This window comes from Macaca nemestrina, chromosome 13 (assembly GCF_043159975.1).
Source record: "Macaca nemestrina isolate mMacNem1 chromosome 13, mMacNem.hap1, whole genome shotgun sequence".
In the NCBI taxonomy this organism is placed as follows: Eukaryota; Metazoa; Chordata; class Mammalia; order Primates; family Cercopithecidae; genus Macaca; species Macaca nemestrina.
This window is the reverse complement of record NC_092137.1, coordinates 64,302,877-64,325,784: the sequence shown is the minus strand read 5'-3', so window position 1 is coordinate 64,325,784 and position 22,908 is coordinate 64,302,877. Positions and strand designations below refer to the sequence as shown.

At 39.7% G+C, this 22,908-nt stretch overlaps 1 long non-coding RNA gene across 1 annotated transcript in view; it reads left to right on the top strand.

The window, feature by feature from the left end:
- Positions 1-22,146, top strand: part of LOC105465136 (uncharacterized) — a 56,642-nt gene extending 34,496 nt beyond the window's left edge. Inside the window, exon 3 of the long non-coding RNA XR_011611812.1 lies at positions 18,008-22,146. This is a non-coding gene — a long non-coding RNA (uncharacterized lncRNA). The remainder of the gene's footprint in view (positions 1-18,007) is intronic.
- The last annotated feature ends 762 nt before the right edge of the window (positions 22,147-22,908 follow it).

Below are 22,908 nucleotides of genomic sequence, written 5' to 3'. Positions count from 1 at the left end.
ATTCCTTGGTGCTGTATTATCACCGATTCTTCCTCTGAGTTATCTTTTGTACTTAAAATTCCTTTATTTGGCCATTAAAGTAAATGAACCTATAAACTGTACTCTCTCTGGATACTTAGGTATTTGAAAATTATTTTGGCTACCATTTCATTTGGCTAGCATTTTATATTGGACTCACCTACAGCTTTAACTAAATGTCTAAGATACCCTTTAGCAGCACATCAGTTTAGAGAAAGCCAGCTTTAAAATGTATAGAAACTTAAGAGTACATAACTTTAAAAGTATATAAAGACATACTACTAAACTAAAACAATCACAAAATCTTAGAATTTTGTAGGAGAAAAGAACCTTAGCAAGCACTGACCAGTTCTCAGCCTCTTTTTTTTTCTCTGCCTCCATACTGTTTACATTTGCAAATTCTCAGTAACATGGCTTCTACTTAATGAGTCTCACCTGGGAAGAACAAACATGTACTGTAGCTTGGAAAGATCACCTCTCTCCCCATGCCAAGTTTATCAGTTTTCAGAGACCATTTGTTGCTAATTGATGATAAAAGTAATATTGTGATTCACAGACTTACCCTGTTTTTTATCTACCAGCCTGTGCCTCACTTTGAACTTTGTGACATAAGACAGGACCATGGCTGGGCACGGTGGCTCACGCCTATAATCCCAGCACTTCGGGAGGCCAAGGCAGGCAGATCACCTGAGGTAGGGAGTTCAAGACCAACCTGACCGGCCGGGCGCGGTGGCTCACGCCTGTAATCCCAGCACTTTGGGAGGCCGAGGCGGGCGGATCACAAGGTCAGGAGATCAAGACTACGGTGAAACCCCGTCTCTACTAAAAATACAAAAAATTAGCCGGGCGCGGTTGTGGGCGCCTGTAATCCCAGCTACTCGGGAGGCTGAGGCAGGAGAATGGCGTGAACCCGGGAGGCGGAGCTTGCAGTGAGCCGAGATCGCGCCACTGCACTCCAGCCTGGGCGACAGAGCGAGACTCCGTCTCAAAAAAAAAAAAAAAAAAAAAAAAAAAAAAAAAAAAAAAAAGACCAACCTGACCAACATGGAGAAACCCCATCTCTACTAAAAATACAAAATCAGCCAGGCGTGGTGGTGGGCACCTGTAATTCCAGCTACTCAGGAGGCTGAGGCAGGAGAATCGCTTGAACCCAGGAAGCGGAGGTTGCAGTGAGCCGAGATTGAGCCATTGCACGCCAGCCTGGGCAACAGAGCGAGACTCCATCTCAAAAAAAAAATAAAAATAAAAAAAAATTAAAAGAGCCATGAACACAAAACAACTGTGTCCCCATCTGCAGAGAAGCACTGAGTACCTGGACATTGTTTAGTGTCCTTTTTAACCTTATAATTAAATTCCACAATCCCCCAGCTATTGTTTAAAGTATTTAGCACTCAACCAAATGTATTTTTATTGGCTACTAGTACTAAAGTAGTTACTATCTTATCAAAAGCCTATTAACAAAAGCCAAGGCACAATTTTTCCCATGCAGTCTCTGGCTTTGATTTTTTTTTTTTTTTAATTTTTTAGATGTATTCGTGTAGAAAAGTTACAGAATACAGATGAACAGAAAAACAGTTTTTCTTAATCTCACCACCTAGAGAAAACAGCATCTCCCATGTACACTTCTAGTCTTCATTTTCATCTTAAACAAGAATATTTTACTTCAAAAATGTCACCCAAACACACTTGTGTCTACAAAGGTGAGCTTCTGAGAAACCAATTTCCCTTGTGCAGCAGCAGACTCTGCTCTAGGGGGGAAGGAAGTGGCTCACATCCTGACTAACAGGGGGTCATTGTTACTCTCTCAGAATTGGCATAATGCCTTCTTCTTCTTCAGCCAGAAAGACAATTATGTGACAGAAAATCTAAGAGGTGGGCCTGCCTTAGGGCAAAGTGGCTTAAAAGCAAATTTGACTCACATATAGAGAGTGCTAGGTATTTTCCTTGCTTGCCTTCTCTCTATTACAACCCAGAAAGACATGGGTTTGAGTCCCAGTTATTCCTTACAAGCCAGGTAACCTTGGATACATTACTAAACTCCCTCTCTGTTACAGTTTCCCCATTTGTTAAATAGGAACAATAAGAGTCCCGACCTGACTGAGTTCTTGAAAAGACAAGCAAGTTACGCAGGGGCCAAGGGAGAGCTTTCCCCATGGCCCTCAGAAGGTTTACTGAAAAATCAACTCAAAAAAGGTGGATTAATTGGAGAAAAGATATTCAAATTTATTTAATGGGAATACACAGGAGCCTTCAGAATGAAGACCCAAACACACAGGGGAAATTGTCATGTTTATGCTTAGGTTCAACAAAGTATGGCCAGCTGTGTAGGAATATGACTGGACAAAAAGGGTAAGATCTAATGCTAATGGCCTGAGTGGGGAAACCCAGCAAGGCCTGTCTGTCTAGATTCTTCTTGGCTTCTCTAAGTATGCATTCCTTCCTTCTGGGTGTGGGACAGGACCCTCTCTGGAACCAGGGCCTTATGTCCTGCAGTCAAATAAGGGAGGTCAGATCATTTCTTCATGGCCAGTTTTTAATACAGAAAGGTGGAGGGAAAGTTAGAGTAAAATTGTAGATTTTATGACTAGCTTTGTAGATTTTATGACTAGATTCTATGACCTACCTTGGGGAAGAGGGATTCTAGTTTCTGCGGCTGGCCTCAGTGGAGAATGGATTGAAAGACAGGAAGGCAGGAGAAGGTCAAAGAAAAACTTCTGTCTCTGAGGTTGCTTTCTGAGGCCTTTGTTTTAGGGTATTGTTTTCTGAGCCCCAACGTTATTACAAAAGAGTTTTTAGTGCCTGGCCTGCAGTAGTAAAAAGGTTTCAACAAATGTCAGCAGCGTTATTGTGATTGTGGATTAGTATAAGGATTATATGAGATACTGTATTTGAAACTCCTGCTACACTTAGGAATTAGTATTTCGATAATTAGCATTACAGGGAGGGCTTGTTCTTAACTACTCACCTTTTCACTTGGCCATACTCCCTGTTTTTTTCTTCTAGTCCACTGCTATCTGGTAGAAGTTTCTGTGATAAAAATGGTCAATTATCTGTGCTGTTCACTATGGTAGCCACGAGTCACATGTAGCTATTGAGCTCTTGAAATGTGGCTAGCGCAACTTAGGAACTTAATTTTTAGTTTCAATTTTAATTAATTTCAATAGTCCACTTAGTTCCTTGATTTCTGTCTGCTCCTATCCTTGTCTAAACACCCCTATTTCCTCTTGGCATAAAGTAGATTCATCTATAGGGACTTTGGTCAGTCTCTACTCATTTACAGTAAGTTTTTTTTTTTTTTTTTTTTTTACACTAAGTTTTGAATAATGTTTTCTACATAGCACTTTGTTGATAAATGATACATACAATCCTACCATTAAGAAATCCAAAACAGACCTGGTGCAGTGACTCATACCTGTAATCCCAGCACTTTGGGAGGCCAAGGCAGGTAGATCACTTGAGGTTAGGAGTTCAAGACCAGCCTGACCAACATGGTGAAACCCCATCTCTAATAAAAATACAAAAAACTCCCATGGATGTGGTGGTGAGCCCCTGTAGTACCAGTTACTTGGGAGGCTGAGGCATGAGAATTGCTTGAACCTGGGAGGCGGAGGTTTCAATGAACCGAGATCATGCCACTTCACTCCAGCCTGGGTGACAGAGTGAGATCTTGTCTCAAAAAAAATTTTTTTAAAGTAAATAAAGACAAAAAAGAATTCAGAAACAAACGATATATTTCCAGCATCAAGCTTCTCTACCAAGTCTGCCTTTCCTTCTATTAAGCACTTTGCAAATTTGAATGCAAATAACTTAATAACCTTAAGAAAACCATTTGGCAGATTAGTTTAAAAGGCTGCTTTACACATCTGGAATGGAAAGGGGGTACTTCTGCTATCAAATGCCGTCCTTCACAAAATACAGCAGGGTAATTCTTGATCTGCTCCAACCCGTGTCTTCCTATGGGCCCTTGCTCAGAGGTGCCATGTGGTGTCTGAACTTGACCAGACGCCCTGAGGGCAGCCACCAGTTTCCTCAGAGGGAGCAGCTGTGGGATTGAGCCCCAGAAGTGAGTTTACACCCCCTTTTCCAGGGTTTAGGGTCTCTGCTTCTCTTCCCTCTGTGATAAAGCCAATTTCAACTTCGGGGTCAGATAATCATTTGAAACGTCTATCAAGGAAAAGCAATAAAACCCTAAACAATTTTGCATTAGATCAGACTAGCTCTGTCTTCTCTCCCAGGGAAAGGCTGCCACCTGCTGTAAAACATCAGCATTGGGCTTTTCCAAGGTCACTGAACAACCACTTCCTCCCATACAAAATTAACGAAAGCACAACCCCACTTGCGTTCACCTCTGCGTATCAAGAGTGTAAAGAGGAGGGCAAACCAGGAGGTACTGACGTAGAACAAGAGGCAAATTCATCCATATGAATGGTGCCCAGAAGGAACTGGCATAGCCATAACTCTGAATACAAGAGCAGCCTCTCTTCAGCAATTAGCAACAAGGTATCACAAATTAGCTAATTCATAGTAACCTTTAGGAAATCTCCCATGACAGGCTCATTATTTCCTCCATCCTTCTAGTTCTGTGTATCTTTATGTATTCTCCACGCCCCTAGCAAGACTTAAGCAGGTGAAAGGATTTCAGGAGAATAAAAACTGATCATTTTCAGGACAGCATTCCTGAGCCTTGTTCCGGATTTCCGCAAAAATCCCAGGTTGTGGCCGGGCACAGTGGCTCACGCCTGTAATCCCAGCACTTTGGGAAGCCAAGGCAGGCGGATCATCTGAGGTCACGAATTTGAGACCACGCTGGCTAACATGGAGAAACCCATATCTACTACAAATACGAAAATTAGCCAGATGTGGTGGCGTGCACCTGTAGTCCCAGCTACTTGGGAGGCTGAGGCAGGAGAATCGCTTGAACCTGGGAGGTGGAGGTTGTAGTGAGGTGAGATCCTGTCATTGCACACTCCAGCCTGGGCAACAAGAGCGAAACTCCATGTTAAAAAAAAAAAAAAAAAACCCCAGGTTGCTCCTTGGGATTTTTGCAGGAGGCCAAAAATGGGGGCAGGCCTAGCACAGTGTCTATCCCATGGCATAAACGCTTGAATTGTTTGTTTGTTCTGTCTTCTTGGTGGGGACAGTGTGCCCAAGAAAAGGAAGAACATTTCCCAAACTCAGAAAAACGAAAGCAAAGGCATTTGGGACATGCCACCCCAAAATATGCTACTTTGGTATACTAATTATTTTAAGCTGAAGACACTTGAAAGACAGCAAATGCAGGGAGAGGCTTTCTCTGAATTCTCTCTTACCTGCCTAAAGACAGATCCTCCAAAAGGAACTCAGTTGTCGTAAATTCCTCTCCCTAGTAGGTTAATCAGCCAGGGAAGATTGACTATTACAACAGGACCGAAGACTAGAAAGGGACACCACTTCTATTACATCTGTAACAGAATGTAATAGTTTGCTACAGACGATTCCATCTCCCTAAGGGCTCATTCTTTCCCCCAAATTATTTACTCTCCCCTAAGTCATCCATATCCCTCTTCTTCTTTCCCCTAGGAAGACGGCATAAGCTCCCAAATCTCACCACTTTTTTGGGTATTCATTTTTTTTTCTTGTGATGCCCCATCCATGCAGTAAGTTTGTATACCTTTTCTCCTGTTAATCTGCGTATTGTCAGTTTGTTTCACAGACTCAAATTTTAAACCTAAGAGTGTAGAGGAAAAGTCTTTCGCTCCCCTCTAAAAGCAAAAATGAGGTGCTATATAGGGCCCATCATTTTATGCCCCAGAGCCTCCTCTTCTCCTTCTCCATTCTCCACTCCCACCCTGAGACCATTCGCCACCCATCAGCTACTGTAGTCTCCTGTCCCCCCGACAACTTTTTTTTTTTTTTTTTTGAGACAGAGTCTCACTGTGTTGCCCAGGCTGGAGTGCAGTGGCACAATCTTAACTCACTGCAAGCTCTGCCTCCCAGATTCACACCATTCTCCTGCCTCAGCCTCCCAAGTAGTGGGACTACAGGCGCCTGCCACCACACCTGGCTAATTTTTTTGTGTTTTTAGTAGAGATGGGGTTTCACCATATTAGCCAGGACGGTCTCGATCTCCTGACCTCGTGATCCACCTGCCTTGGCCTCCCAAAGTGCTGGGATTACAGGTGTGAGCCACTGTGCTTCCCCCTGCCCCCCAATTTTTAAGAGTACTAAACCCCTCTCCCTAAATTGTGCCTTTGTATCTGGGAATTTACCAAACTTCAAGAATTCCTTAGGGATTCCAATGTTGAGTAAGCTCAAATATAAACAACCTGACATTTATAACTAAATATCCGATATCCAAAAAGTTTACAATATAAGAAAAATAAGACCAAACACCAATAACTTCTAAGCAAAAATAGCTGAAACACAAATGCCTTGCTGCCTGATTTTTAGCGTTGTAGAATCTATGGCATTGTTATGGTTGATGCAATTGTAAAATATCTGCAAAACGCTTGCCAGCCTCTTGATGAAACTGAGTTATTTTCTTCACTGTAAACCACAGGAGAGCCCCAGATTGCCACTCCAACATCTCCTACCTGTATTCACAGACGGGAAGAGGTAGGCTATGAAAGCAGGAAAGGGCAAGAATATTTTTGTTGGTGGAAGAGAAGGCTTTTTTAAAGTTGCCTCAATAGCCAAAGAAATGAGATGAAGTCTTGCATTATCTGATCCTTCTCACGTGTGTGTGTGTATAGTGTTTCAAGTAACTTTTTTTTTTGTTTTTTTGTTTTTTTGTTTTGAGATGGAATCTCTCTCTTGTCGCCCAGGCTGGAGTGCAATGGTGTGATCGCAGCTCACTGCAACCTCTGCCTTCCAGTTTCAAGCTATTCTCCTGCCTCAAACTCCGAGTAGCTGGGATTACAGCCGCCTACCACCACGCACGGCTAATTTTTGTATTTTTAGTAGAGACAGGGTTTCACCGTGTTAGCCAGGCTGGTCTCAAACTCCTGACCTCGTGATCCACCCGCCTCAGCCTCCCAAAGTGTTGGGATTACAGGTGTGAGCACTGTGCCCAGCCTCAAATAACTTTTAAGGCAATATTTTATTTAAAATTCTACCTCTTTAACTTTTATTTCATTTTTTTGCTTTACAGTTTTTTAGTCGTGTTCATTTAACACACAGTTTTATAATTTACACATTTTTAATGTCTTGAATTATTCCTTTGAGTTGTTATACAACTATTTACCCAATTGTTGAAGATTTAGTTTCCTATGTTTTTCATTTTAGCTCATACTGAAATAAATATCTTTCTGGAAAGTGCTTTTCTCCTTACTGCAAGTTGATCTACAATCCATTACAGTGAAGAGCATGTGGCAATGCTCAGCAAATATTATAATCTTGTATAATAATGAGAATATGAGGTGAAACAAACATTAAAACATAAGAATGAGAATGAGAATACGGGGTAAAGCAAACATTACAACAATGAGAATATGGGGTAAAACAAACATTAAAACAATTCTGGTGTAAAAAAACAATGTCTTGATACAGATTACTATATAGCTTTCTAAAAGAATTCTACTTATTTACTATGTCAACAGATAAGTTGTTTAACACGTCATTTCCATCAATATATCTTTTAAAATCTTATTCATTAAGAAGAGATTAAGGTATGACAAGAATACTGCTTAAATCAAAGGACATAGAGAGTTTGAATGAATATGGAGAGTGTGGGTCACATTTTCAATTTTTTTTTTTTTTTGAGACAGAGTTTCGCTCTTGTCTCCTAGGCTAGAGTGCAGTGGCGTGATCTCAGCTCACTGCAACCTCTACCTCCCATATTCAAGCAATTCTCCTGCCTCAGCCTCCCAAGTAGCTGGGATTACAGGCGCCTGCCACCATGCCCGGCTAATTTTTGTATTTTTAGTAGAGACAGGTTTCACCATGTTGGCCAGGCTGGTCTTGAACTCCTGACCTCAGGTGATCCACTCGCCTTCGCCTCCCAAAGTGCTGGGATTATAAGCGTGAGCCATTATGCCCAGCCTCAATTTTTTTTTTAAATCTATACTTGACTATAGTTTAATTTTTCATTTAAGTCTGCATTCTAACTTGCATGGCAGAACATGTAATGGGATCAGTTAACCACTCCAATTTGAACATCTTAAAGTTTGGATCAGTTTTAGCCCAAAGGACCAAAGTGGGTTAGAATTTGTTATAAGGTGAATTTCCAGCTAGCAGGGAAGGACAAGAGGCCACAGAACTTGGCCATTCAAAGTGCGGTCCGCAGACCAGCTGCGCCAGCATCACCTGGGAGCTTGTTATTAGGTTGATGCAAAAGCTATTGTGGTTTTTGCCATCAAAAGTAATGGCAAAAACCTCAATTACTTTTGCACCAGTCTAACCGAAATGCACAATCTTGGGCTTCAGCCCAGAGAGCAATTGAATCTTAATCTACAGTTCAACAAGAGCTCCAGGTGCTTCTTATGCACGTCAGGTTGGAGAAGCTGCCTTCTAGACAGTGAAAATTGCTACTGCCAGTTGTCTAAGGGCTTTAGTAGAAAAGATAGTTCACTGTGAATATTAAAACATGCTTTCTAAAGATAGCAAAAAACCCTCAATAATTTTAATTTGGCTGGTTCTTTTGAAAACATTCTTTATAGTAGAGCCCGGCTTTAAAAAAGTGAAATATCGGCTGGGCGTAAATATGGGGTAAAACAAACATTATAACAATTCTGGTGTAAAAAAACGTCTTGATACAGATTACTAAAGAGCTCACGCCTGTAATCCCAGCACTTTGGGAAGCTGAGGCAGGAGAATCGCTTGAACCCGGGAGGCGGAGGTTGCAGTGAACTGAGATCGCACCATTGCACACCAGCTTGGGCAACAAGAGTGAAACTCCGTCTCAAAAAAAAAAAAAGTCAAATATATTATGGAGAGTTTTAAAACAAGCTTCTTTTATTTAAACCATCCTAGCAAATAATGGACTATCTGATTTCTAAAACAAAGCTCCTCAGGACCTGGAAGAGAAAGCTTGGCAGATCAGGAACAAGAAAGTCTGGGGAAGGATGGGTATATGTGAATAGGTGCAAAGTGAGCATGAAGATTACATGGTAATGCCTACCAGCAAGCACCATCTACCAACAAGGAGGCACTAAACAACCAAAAGTCAAAATGACTCAGCTGGTTGACTTCAGCCAGCTTTCATCATCAGCATCTAGTGTTAATATGTTAGATACAAACAGTGTACCATGGCTGGGCATGGTGGCTCACATCTGTAATCCCAGCACTTTGGGAGGCCAAGGCAGGCAGATCATTTGAGGTCAGGATTTCGAGACCAGCCTGACCAACATGGTGAAACCCCGTCTCTACTGGAATACAAAAATTAGCCAGGTGTGGTGGCGGGCACTTGTAATCTCAACTGCTTGGGAGGCTGAGGCAGGAGAATTGATTGAACCCAGGTGACAGAGGTTGCAGTGAGTTGAGATCATGCCACCGCACTTCAGCCTGGGTAACAGAGCAAGACTCTCTTTCAATAATAAGAATAATAAATAAAAATAAACAGTGTACCATCGTGGCAGAGAGTAGGCTATGAAAGGTCTTAAAAGCATGGGCTCTTGGGAAGTCGAGGCTGCAGTGAGCCGTGATTGCACCACTGCACTGCAGCCTGGATGACAGAGTGAGACCCTGTCTCAAAAAACAAACAAAAAAAGGGGCTCTCTATGGGGTCAGCTGAAGCGTTAGTTGAAACTGCACCACAGCCCAACTTCTGCCTCTGTCCAATTTTGCCTCTGCTCCATCCCTTCCACAGGTGTTAATCCCAAGAGCAACCCCTAATATGCTTTCTACATGATAATCTCCTCAGAGTCTATCTCTCAACTGACAATGCCAAGTGTTAATAATGATGTGGGGCCGGGCGCGGTGGCTCAAGCCTGTAATCCCAGCACTTTGGGAGGCCGAGACGGGTGGATCACGAGGTCAGGAGTTTGAGACCATCCTGGCTAACACGGTGAAACCCCGTCTCTACTAAAAAATACAAAAAACTAGCCGGGCGAGGTGGCGGGCGCCTGTAGTCCCGGCTACTCGGGAGGCTGAGGCAGGAGAATGGCGTAAAAACCCAGGAGGCAGAGCTTGCAGTGAGCTGAGATCCGGCCACTGCACTCCAGCCTGGGCGACACAGCGAGACTCCGTCTCAAAAAAAAATAATAATAATAATAATAATAATGATGTGGTACAATTGTTAACAACTGTTAACTCACATACACTGTTTGTGGGAATGTAACTTCGTATAACCATTTTAGAAAACTGAAAGAATCTACTAACGCTGACTATAGGAATACCCATGATCCGGTGGTGCAACTCCTGTGACAGAAATGCAGACATATGTGCAGCAAAACACTTGTTTAAGAGTGATCACAGCAGTATTATTTTCTTTTCTTTTCTTTTTTTTTGAGATGCCCAGGCTGGAGTGCAATGGCTCGATCTCCTCCGCCTCCCAGGTTCAAGTCATTCTCCTGTCTTAGCCTCCTGAGTAGCTGGGATTACAGGCATGCACCACCACACCCTGCTAATTAGTAGAGACGGGGTTTCACCATGTTGGTCAGGCTGGTCGCGGACTACTGACCTCGTGATCCGCCCACGTTGGCCTCCCGAAGTGTTGGGATTACAGGTGTGAGCCACCGTGCCTGGCTGCAGCAATATTTTCAATGGCCCAAAATAGAAAACAAGCCAAATACACATCAACAGTAGAGTTAAAATCTATGGTATATTCATACAATGAAATCAACAGTAGAGTTAAAATCAACAGTAGAGTTAAAATCTATGGTATATTTATACAATGAAATACTCTAGAAAGTCTTCATAGCATGTAGATAATCTACATACTAGAGTATAGTAAATATGGTATGTATGAACAAACTACTGCTACAAATGACAACACAGCTAAGTCTGACAAACATAATGTTGAGTAAAGTGAGCCAAACACCAAACAATGTGATACCATTTATATATGTAAAGTTTGTAATGCAATTCTATGTATATAAAGTTCAAAAATAGGAAAAACTGATTCAAGCTGATAGAAGTCAAGACAGTGCTTAACTTTGAGTAGTGACTGCGAAAAGATGAAAAGGAGGCTGCTAAAGTGTGGAAATATTCTATTTCTTAATATGGGATGTGGTTATATGAGTGTTTTCATTTTGTGAAAATTATATGAGCAATATAGATATATTTTTAGACAGGGTCTTACTCTGTTACCCAGGCTGGAGTGCAGTGGTACAATCATGGCTCACTGTAGCCTCAAACTCCTGGAACTCAAGGGATCCTCCCACCTAGGCCTCCCAAAGTGCCAGGATTACATGCATCTGGCTGAGCCATATATTTTAATGTATATATTACACATCAATAAAATGTCCTTGCCTGTTAGAGAAACATATTAAAGTATTAATAAATAAAATGGTATGATACTTTAGATTTTCTTAGAAAACTTCAGAAAAATAATTAGGCATGGGATAGATGAAACAAAAATATAGACTGCTAATACTTTTTTAAGCTGTGTGTTACATGAAAGTTCACTATTCTATTCTCTCTACTTTTGTGTATTGGAAGAATGTTTTTATAATAAAAAGCTACAAAAAAAACCACAGGTACAATTTTAGTCTTAGTGTAGAGAAGGACATAAACCCAAAAGTCATAAATGAAAAAAATGTTGATGGCTTTAGCATCCATTCCAGTTCCCTTCCTCCCTGCCTTCCGTTGTAAAGGCTACAAAGTGAAATGTTGGCATTGCTAACCTCCTGGCACTGAGCCTGTCCATATGACCCTTAATGCTAGTTAATGAGCTTAGGCAGAAATATATTCTACCTACATACATAAGCAATACAAATCAAAATAACAATGAAGGGCTATCTATTTTCACCTATTAGATTGATAATGATAAAAAATTTGTTACTCCCAACTGTTGTTGATAGTTCGAAGACACATTCTTCTACACTATTGGTGGAAATATAAGTTCATATAAAACCCCTTGGAAGAGTACTTTGGAAATATCTATCGAAATTCTCCCGAAAGCAACAGCCACATTTGAATGGTAAGAATAAGAATGGAAAGGAAACAACAGATATGAAAGCCTAAGTAGAGTCTAATTAATTTGCTGACTGAATATGGATGAAAGGGTCAAACATTACTAGGGCATTAATAGAAATAAGGAAGTCATACACACTTGTTCGGGCAAGCAGTTAATAATTCAGTTTTTCTGTTACTGCACAATGAAGACAATTTTTTAATTCCCTCTAGGTCCAGAATCTAGATGTTAATACATATATTTATATAGAAGATTTGTAATTTCATTAAGTATTAATCCAGGAACTCAAAAGGAAGGAAACAGAATGCCACTTAGCCTTAGCTACAAGTAGGACCTACTCATAAAGAAAACACATTTCAAATAGTGGTGAGAAACTTTTTTTGCCTGACCAGCTGGCAAAGTTTTTTTTTTTTGAGACGGAGTCTTGCTCTGTCACCCAGGCTGGAGTACAGTGGCATGATCTCGGCTCACTGCAACCTCTGCCTCCCCGTTTCAAGTGATTCTCCTGCCTCAGCCTCCTGAGTAGGTGGAACTATGGGCACCCATCACCACACCTAGCTAATTTTGTACTTTTAGTAGAGACGAGGTTTCACCATATTGGCCAGGGTGGTCTCAAACTCCTGACTTTGTGATCTGCCCACCTCAGCCTCCCAAAGTGCTGGGATTACAGGTGTGAGCCACTGTTCCTGGCCAAAGATTTTTAAAAAATAACCTAGATTAGCAAAGATGCAGAGAAATGGGTACTGTCATATACTGCTGGTGGGTGTGTAAGGGATTACAACCTTTAGAAGACAATTTTACAGTAGATAGCAAAAACTTTTAAAAAATGTTAGGTCTTGTGATCCAGCAATTCCAACTCTATCTGAAAAGTATATGCAGATATGCTTAAAATAATTTTTTAATCAAAGTAATATATGCACATGGTTGGGTTTTTTGTTCTGTTTTGTTGTTGTTGTTTTTAGAGACAAGGTCTGGCTAAGTTGCTCAGGCTAGCTTCAAACTCCTGGGCTCAAGAAATCCTCCCAACTAGCCCCAGCCTCTCCAGCAGCTGGGAAAACAGGCATGCACCATCGTGTCTTGCGTGCACATGGTATTTTTAAAATCAATTACTCTAGAAGATTTAGATGGGAAAGCAGTGTACCTCTGCTCCATTTCTTATCCATACTGCTCTCCAATCTACCACTTTCAAGAACGTTTTAGTCATTTCATCTACTACTTACTTCTTTGTGTTTAAATAATTTGCTCATTCAGGCTTTTTCTTGATTTATCAACTTAAGACACTGTCTACAGACATCCTGTTAAAGTAGTTGAGGATTTCACTCTCTTACTCAATCTCCACTTCCTTTCCCCACTTCCTCTCACTATAGCTTTTTCACAGTCTTTAAATGTCGTAAGGCAGGACTTTTTGGTAAAAACAAAACCTTGTTTTCATAGGGCAAAAGTGTTTTGATTAATTTGGTAATAAGTATTTACGTAATTATGACTATGTAAAGATTTCTAAATATCAAAGGGATAGCAATATTTTTTTCCAAATCTCCAAACATAAAAACATCCAACAACCTAGCAGTTCCATTTCTTTCTCAAGACCTTCCTCTCATATCCCTCTAACTCCTCATCTAATCAGGACTGACTGCTCCATAGACTTGGGGCGTAGTTGTCATTCTTGGACTTCTCCTCACTATCCTGTGTTAGCTCTCTCATTTCCTGGACTACTTGTTCTTTCTCAGTTCACTCTCCAGTATTCCTGAAATAAAATTTCCTAAGAAAAGGTACATATGGGTAAAATTCTGAGTCCTTGAATCTCTGAAAATGTCTTTTTTTGAGACAGGGTCTTAGGCTGTTGCCAGACTGGAGTGCAGTGGCATGATTATGGCTCATTGCAGCACCTATCTCCCAGGCTCAGGTGATCCTCCCACCTCAGTCTCCAGTGTAGCTGGGACTTCAGGTGCGTGGCCCTCCATGCCTAGCTAATTTTTTTTTTTTTTGTATTTGTAAAGACACGGTTTTGTCATGTTGCCCAGGTTGGTCTCGAACTGCTGAGCTCAAGCCATTCGCCTGCCTCGGCCTCCCAAAGTCCTGGGATTGCAGGCATGAGCCACCACACCCGGCCAAAATTTCTTTATTCTATCCTCATACTTTATTGGTGGTTTGGTTGGATCTAAAATTCTTAGCTAAACCTAATTTCTCTTCAGAATGTTGAAGATAACAGCCCTTTGCTTTCTAGAATTCAGTGACAATGTTGAGAAGCATGAAGTTATTTTTTCTCCTTTCTTTTGATCTGATCCTTTTTCCTCTCTTTGGAAGCTTTGATGGTGTTTACTCCCAGTGCTGTAGTTTTTTTCTTCTTCATTTTTGTTTGATACTCTCTGGATCTCTTACTGGCTAAACAATAGAATTCCTGGTTGATTCTTTAAGTCTCTTACCTTTCTTCTCCAGTGTTCCATCTCTTTGTCTCTTTGTTTGACTTTCTGGGAGATGTCATCAATGTTCTCGTGCTCTTCTTTTCTGCTTTTAAATTCGGTGATTGTATTTTAAATTCCCAAATGCTTTTTAAAAATAATTTTCTTTAGTTCCCTGCATCATCTTGGTTTCCTCTGAGTTCCTTTTTGGTTGGTTTGTTACCTTTGATATTGTGAGCTTTTCCCAATTATCTGGTGATTCTTGGGTTTTTGTTCTTTTTACATGTGTGTTTACATGACAGAAATAAACTAAAAAGATATATTGGAAGGCCTTGCTGGAGTGAGGAGGACAGGTCAAATGGTGGGTTTCACTTATGGTGATCGGTTGGTACACCAGTCTTTTTATTGGCCAACTACCAAATGTCAGGACGAGAAAGTAAAGTAACTTAGTTTCTCCATAGAAGAAACTAAATTCTCCCATCTTAAGTTGCATTTTGTGAGCAAGGTGTAGAAATGAGTCTGACCGTCCACTGTTCAGCCAGAACATTTAGGCTGATGCAGCCAAGGATATTCAGGTTAGATGTCTGTAACATGTACATCTGCATTAAAAAGTAGTCTGAAAGTACATATACCAAAATGTTAAACTAGTTATCTCTTAGTTGTGGATTCACGGGTTATTTAAATTCTCTTTTTTCTTATTTAAATTTTCTAATTTTTCTGCAAAATTAACTATTTGATTTTTTAAAGTATGTAAATAAAATCAAACCATAAAAAACACCCAATTTCTTAAATGGACAAAATATTTCAACAGATATTTCATCAAAGAAGATATATAGATAGCAAAATAAGTAAGTGAAAAGATGTACAACACCTTTTGTAATTAGAGAAAAATTAAAACCACAACAAGATACTACTATATACTCATTGAATGGCTTTTTTAAAACAACACATATACTACCAAGTGCTGGTAATGGTGTACAGCAATTTTCATACATTGTTGATGGGAATGCAAAATGGTACAGCCACTTTGGAAAACAGTTGACAGTTTTCATGAGGTCAAACACATACCACATGGCCAATAATCCTACTCCTAGATATTTACCAAAGAAAAATGAAAGTATATGTTCATACAAAAATCTGTACATGAATATTTACAGTAGATTTATTCATAATAGCCAGAACCTGGAAACAACCCAAATATCCTTCAACTGTAGGATATTCCTTTGATATTCCATAGTATGAATACCTCCATACTATGGAATACTACCCAACAATGAAAAGAAATGAACTATTGATACATATTACAACAATATGAACAAATCTCAAATGCATTATGTTAAGTGAAAGAAGCCAGACTCAAAGGCTATATTCTTTCTAATTTCATTTATATGACATTCTGGAAAAGCAAAACTATAGGGACATAGGACAGATAGGTGGTTGCCAGGGGTCAGGGGCAAAGGGACAAGCTAACAAAAGGACAGTATAAGAGAATTTTTCGAGTGATGGCACTTTCTGTTTCTTGATTATATGACTCTATGCATTTGTCAAAACGCATGGTATCATGTGCTAAAATGAGTGACTTTTAGTGTATAGAAATTTTTCGGGCCAGGCGAGGTAGCTCGCACCCGTAATCCCAGCATTTTGGGAGGCTGAGGTGAGCGGATCATCTGAGGTCAGGCGTTCAAGACCAGCCTGGCCAACATGGCGAAACCCCATCTCTACTACAAACTCCAAAAATTAGCTGGGCGTGGTGGCGGGTGCCTGTAATCCCAGCTACTTGGGATGCTGAGGCAGGGAGAATTGCTTGAACCTGAGAGGCAGAATTTGCGGTGAGCCGAGATCACACCACTGCACTCCAGCCTGGGCAACAAAGTGAGGCTCCATCTTAAAAAAAAGAAAGAAAGGAAAGAAAAATAAATTTAAAAAATACAAATATAAAAAACACTGTGTATTAAAATTACAACTTACAAAACTCTTAAATTAGAAGCTAAATATTTCAGAAGGATCCTATATATGGTTCCTGTAAATAGCAAGACCCCTCTGGCATTAAGATATAATGAAATTTGGCCGAGCATGGTGGCTCACACCTGTAATCTCAGCACTTTGGGAGGCTGAGTCAGGCAGATCATGAGGTCAGGAGTTTGATACCAACCTGGCCAATATAGTGGAAACCCCGTCTCTACTAAAAATACAAAAATTAGCTAGGTGTGGTGGCATGCTACCACATAAGGTTGGAAGCAAATTAGCATGATAGGCAAAGTAGTCCCAGCTACTCAGGAGGCTGAGGCAGGAGAATCACTTGAACCTGGGAGACGGAGGTTATGGTGAGCTGAGATCGTGCCACTGCACTCCAGCCTGGGCAACAGAGCGAGACTCCATCTCAAAAAAAAATATATATATATATTTTTATATATATACATGAAATTTATAAAATTTATAAAATGTATAAAATTAACTCACACATAAAGATTCTGGCACATATCTATTGCACATTGTCTGAACACTGGCAATGCTGAGCCCGTGAAGTCATAAGAACTGCGTCTTTATCCTTGGAAAAGATGAGACATTGGTCAAAGAGAACCTGATGTGACACAGTGAAATTAATACAATTCCATTCCTACTATTCCATTCATTAAACACATATTTATAATTATTTGTAAGTATTTGTTAGTTGCTTATTATATAAAAGCTTATGACAACGCAAAGAATACAGAGATAAATCATGAATCATATGCAAAGATCTAGTAAGGGAAACTAACCACATAGTATGTCACATAGCCACATTACTAGGCGGGAAATGACTAGTGCTGCGTGAGCGGTATGGAGGAGGGATTCAGAGTAGAAGATTACTCTTTCTTAGTAGGGAGGTCAGAGATTGCTGTTTGGACTACACTGCATTTTTAAAAGGGTATTTGAAGAAGAGGTCAAATTTGAAATGCAGAATTGGGCATGTGGGAGCTGGGAAGGAGCCCAGGGAAGGCAATTCAAGCAAAAAAGAAAACAAAATGAAATGAAACTCATATAATTTTTCTTACATATGGTGGGGAAGCAGCTGTAAACACACTAGCTATTATCCTTATCATCATCATCATTATGTGAACACTATGTGACACATGGACTACTTTGCCTATCATGCTAATTTGCTTCCAACCTTACTTATTGTAATAGCCATTGTGTTCTTCCAGCAGAATCTTCAGTGTTAGCCCAAAAGTTCTTGGTCTAATCACCTGAAACATGATTTTGTTGACTCTGTCATTAAACGTTAAAATGCGTGATTATTCAGTAAAAAATACATCTCTTCTGTCACTCTTTTTCCCCGTGCCTCCTTAGCCATTGTGAATAATATCCTCTTAAAAATGCCACATAAAATCATACATCTCTGGTATTCTCGTTAATATTAAAATGTATTTTAAATTCTCTTGTCCCTGTATTATTCAACCAGATAAAAAGGAGGAACAGATCAATTTTCATGTGCCCTCTGTAATTGCAATTTTCAGTACTTCAACCATGTCCCTTTATACTCTTTTCTATTTTGCAGGCTAAATAATCACTTTGAGTCAGTTGCTGCAGTGAAACTTGAAACCTGATCATTGAAGAAGCCTGCAATTTAGCAGAAAACAAGTCACACCAGGCTCTGCTGCTCCAGCTGCATATTGAAGATCGAGTCTCTTTAAAAATACCCTTATATTTCTAGTTACTTTTGTTGCTATAACATAATTCAAGCCTTAAATAACTTTGCAAAGTTGTTTTTTGAAGAATATTATATATTCATACCTACTCACAAGTTCTAAGTGGCTCACTATAATCTTATAAGATCATAGTGATGTGATATATAACTGTATAGTGATATGATATATGATATAGTGATGATGTATGATATAACTATAATCTTATAAGACTGTAGTGATATGATATATAACACTGCTTAAGCATAATTTGTGGGAAATGACATGTGCTGGTTAAATGGATTTTCTGGTTAAACCCTTTTATCTTTCAATCTTGTCGCATGATTCAGGATTTTGAGTTGCTTCGTTTCTGAAAATGATGCTGTTATTGAGAGCAGAACCTATGCTGCTAGATGCTGTTTTGATGTTATTTTGCTGCTGTTGTCATTTGTTGTCGTCATTTGTCTCTACTAAGGGCAGATCCTTTCCCCTTCTCTCTTCTCTTTTCTGTCTCTTCTCTCTCTCTCTTTCTCTGTCTGCTTTATGTGAGTGTGTGTATGTGTGTGTAATTGAGGTGCCAATTAATGCCAGTTAATTGGGTTCTGATTAACTTGGGGTTTTACTATTAGCAGGCCAAATTACCTCACCCCTAGAAACACCTGGAATATATTCCCTTCTTTTTTTTCTCCCAGTCACTATTCCTTCTTAATTAAAACAAAACAAAACTTATTCACAAAGCTATGTCTCCCAACTACTTGTGAAAACCCATTGTTAACAGCTATCAAAAGCCCATTTATACTTCAATTTGCCAAGTTGATATTTGGTAGTTCTGAATATATAAAACCCCTTTGGTTATCAAGAGAGAATACAGTCTATATTAGTTTGTTCTCATGCTGCTATGAAGAAATGCTGGAGACTGGGTAATTTATAAAGGAAAGAGGTTTAACTGACTCACAGTTCCACAGGGCTGGGGAGGCCTCAGAAAACTTACAATCATGGTGAAAGGGGAAGCAAACACGTCCTTCTTCACATGGCAGCGGGAAAGAGAAGAATGAGAGCCAAGAGAAGGGGGAAGCCTCTTATAAAATCATCAGATCTCGCTAGAACTTACTATCACGAGAATAGCATGGGGGAAACTGCCCCCATGATTCAATTACCTCCTACTGGGTCCCTCCACGACATGTGGGGATTATGGGAACTACAATTCAAGATGAGATTTGGGTGGGGACTCAGGCAAACCATATCACAGCCTATAAGGTATGAAGAAATAGGGCAGATCTAACAATGATTTGCACAGTCCTAAGCCCTAGACAGTGGAGGAAATTGTTGGTGTACCAAAAAGTCACCACTACCACCATTAATTTATTCAGCAAAATTTTTAAAAGTCTACTATGTGCAAATCACTATACTAAGGGCCATAAAGAAGACAAGGCATGGTCTAGTAGTTTAATATGGAGACTAATAGTTTGAGCAGAGCTAGTATGTCATACACGCCATGTTCATGGTTCAGGAAATAATATGGCAATTCAAAGGAGGATGATGTCACTTCTGGGTATGTGATAAAGGAAAATTCTGTAAAAGAGATGATGTCTGAGCTGATCCTTGAAGAAGGCGTAAGATTTTAGTAGGCAGAGTTGACAGAGTCCAGTGAAAACAAAGAGGCAGGAAAGCCCAAGTCTGTTCAGGGGCTATGAGGAAAGATGCATGAATGAGAAAAATGACAAAAAGGGTTAGAAAGGCAGGTATGATTCAATCAGGGAAAACTACTCCCAGCTAGATTTTGAACCCTATTCCAAATAAATGAACACTTTTGACCAAAGCCCTGATCAAGGGCTCAGACTTTTTATCAGATTTGAGCTCCAATCCTGATTCTACTTACTATTTATGATCTTGAGCAAGTCACCTACCTTACTGCTCTAAGTCTCAGGTTGATCACCTCTATCTCACAGGGCTGCTGTCAGGTTTAAGTTTAACTGGGATATGAAACACTCACTCATTCTGAAAATATTTACTGACCCTTCACTGTATATGTCCCAGACACTGAGCTTTGTACTGATAATACAGAGATAAAGGTAGAAACCCTTCCTTCAAGGAACACATGAGCCAATGCTTAAGGCAGATAAGTAAACAGAAAACTACAATATCGTATGAGTGAGCACAGGGGCAGAGGTGTTCAATAACTCAGATCAGGGGTGGGGGTGGTAAAGAAAACTGACCAGAGGAGGTACTCCCTGAGGCACCTCAAAGGATTCTTTGAAGAGGGATAGAAATAGAACTTACTTTCTAAGGTCTGATTATTTTTATTAGCCTTTATGTTAACATGTAGTTTCTAGCAGACACAAACATTTAAAACTCTAAGTAAATTTTTGTTGTTATTGTTATTCACTTTCATCTGTCTGGTTGATTGTTTTTGTCTTATTTCAAAGTCAGAAAAATAGAGATGGAGTAGGAGAGAGTATCCTACTTCTCAGGTGACCAAAAGGAAGAAGAAAAGAGTCCATTTGCAATCATGATAGCAGTGGAAGAGCCAAATCCCTGAGACATGTGATAAAATGAAAGAATTAAAGGGAAGTTAGCCTAACACGAAGTAGGAAATCTGGGTTCTCATTTGCAGAAGATCTGTTACAGACATTTGTTGGGTTTTCAACCCACATTTATTTCTTCTTTTGAAACAGGGCCACCTTTTTGTTTTGTTTGAATCTTTACCTATTTGTATTATATGTGTTCTGGTGAAGCTGACTATTTGACTCTGACTTCATGCTTCATGAGTTGGGTGTGATTCAGGCTTGGCCAATTAGAGTCTCACATTGGTCATGGTGATTGGATCAGAGATGAAGGCATGATCCAATTAGAGCCAGTCAGAGTCTATGTGGGACTTTTGGGGAACTCCTAAGATAAGTATGCCTTGGCTTAAGATAAGTATGCCTTGGCTTCTACTTGTTTGAACATGGCAAGTTGTAGACTATGAGCTACTGGTCGCCATATTTCCACCACTTGCCACCACTTGCAGCCTTAGATTGAAGTCAGTCAACAGGGAGGAGAGCAGGGATCCTCACAGTAGAATGTAAAGTCCATGGGGGCAGAAAGCTTGGCTTTACAGAAAAAAATGTACAAAACAAATATTTGGGTCAAAATTTATTACGAAATGAATACACTCATTTGTCTAGATGAAGAAATAGTACATTACCCCCTCATGCTTCTCCCAATCACTATGCCTTCTCTCCTCCTAACTAACAACATCATTGTTTGACAGTTTTTAAAGTTATATAGATGAATGGAATATATACTTGTGTATCTGGCTTCTGTCACTCAACATTGTAAATGTCTTTGGTACATATATGCCTTCATTTCTATTGAATATATTCCTGAGAATAGAATTGCTGGATCATGGAGTATACAAATATTCCGCTTTAGAAGATTACTGCCAAATTATCTTCTGAAGTGATTGTATCAGCTTACTCTCCTACCCTAGTGTGTACCTGTTATTGCATATCCTAGGCAACATTTGGTATTATGAGTCTTTAAACATGAATGTACGGTATATCATATTGCACTTTACTAATTACTGATGAGGCTGAATACCCTTTCATATGTTTATTGGCTATTTGTATGTCCTTTTTTGTGGAGTACCTATTCTCAAGTGTCTATTGAGTTACTCTTTTTTTTTTCTTTTTTGATTTGTAGGAGATGTTAAAATTTTTATCTTTTAAAATATCCTGAATATAAAGCCTTCTTAGCTACAGGTGTTGCAAATACCTTCTCCCACTGGGCTTGCCTTTTTATTCTCTTAATGCTGCCATTGGACAAACAAATGTTCCTAATTTTTTGGGTTTTTTGAGACAGAGTCTCACTCTTTCGGCCAGGCCGGAGTGCAGTGGCTCAATCTCAGCTCACTGCAAGCTCTGTCTACTGGGTTCATACCAGTCTCCTGCCTCAGCCTTCTGAGTAGCTGGGACTACAGGAGCCCACCACCACACCCAGCTAATTTTTTGTATTTTTAGTAGAGACGGAGTTTCACCATGTTAGCCAGGATGGTCTCAATCTCCTGACCTCGTGATCCACCCGCCTCGGCCTCCCAAAGTGCTGGGATTACAGGCATGAGCCACTGGCATGTTCCTAATTTTAATATGCTCAAATTTAACCACCTTTTCCTTTATGGTGGTTCTTTTTGTGTCCTAGAGTAAAATGTTCTTCAATATTATCTTCTATAAGCTTAATTATTTTTCCATTTAACATTTGGATTTATAATCCACATGGAATTAATTTTTTGTGTGGGATATAAAGTAGGAATCAAGGTTTGTTTTTTAAAAAATACGGCTCTCCAATTGACGCAGCCCTATTAATTTGAAGACATCATTTCTTAATGCTCTGCAGTGTAACATTTTTCATAAATCAAGTGTCTATGTATGCAAGTTTGTTTCTGGACTATCTATTCTCTTTGATGAGTCTATCTATCCTGATATTAATATTGCTTTACTATACTAATACAGTATTATATTATTGTTTTATAATAAACCTTTATGAACAGTAGAGTAAGTCCTTTCACCTTGTTCCTCTTCTTCAGAGTGTTTTGGCCATTCTTTGCCCTTCGTATTTCCATACACATTTTAGAAGCATGTTTCTGTTTTCTACAAATAAACCTGTTGAGATTTTCGTTGGGATTGCATTGGATCTGTAAATCAGTTTGGGGAGACTGACATATTTACAACATTAACATTTCCAATCCATGAACATGACATATATTTCTATTTATTTAGGTTAACTTTAATTTCTC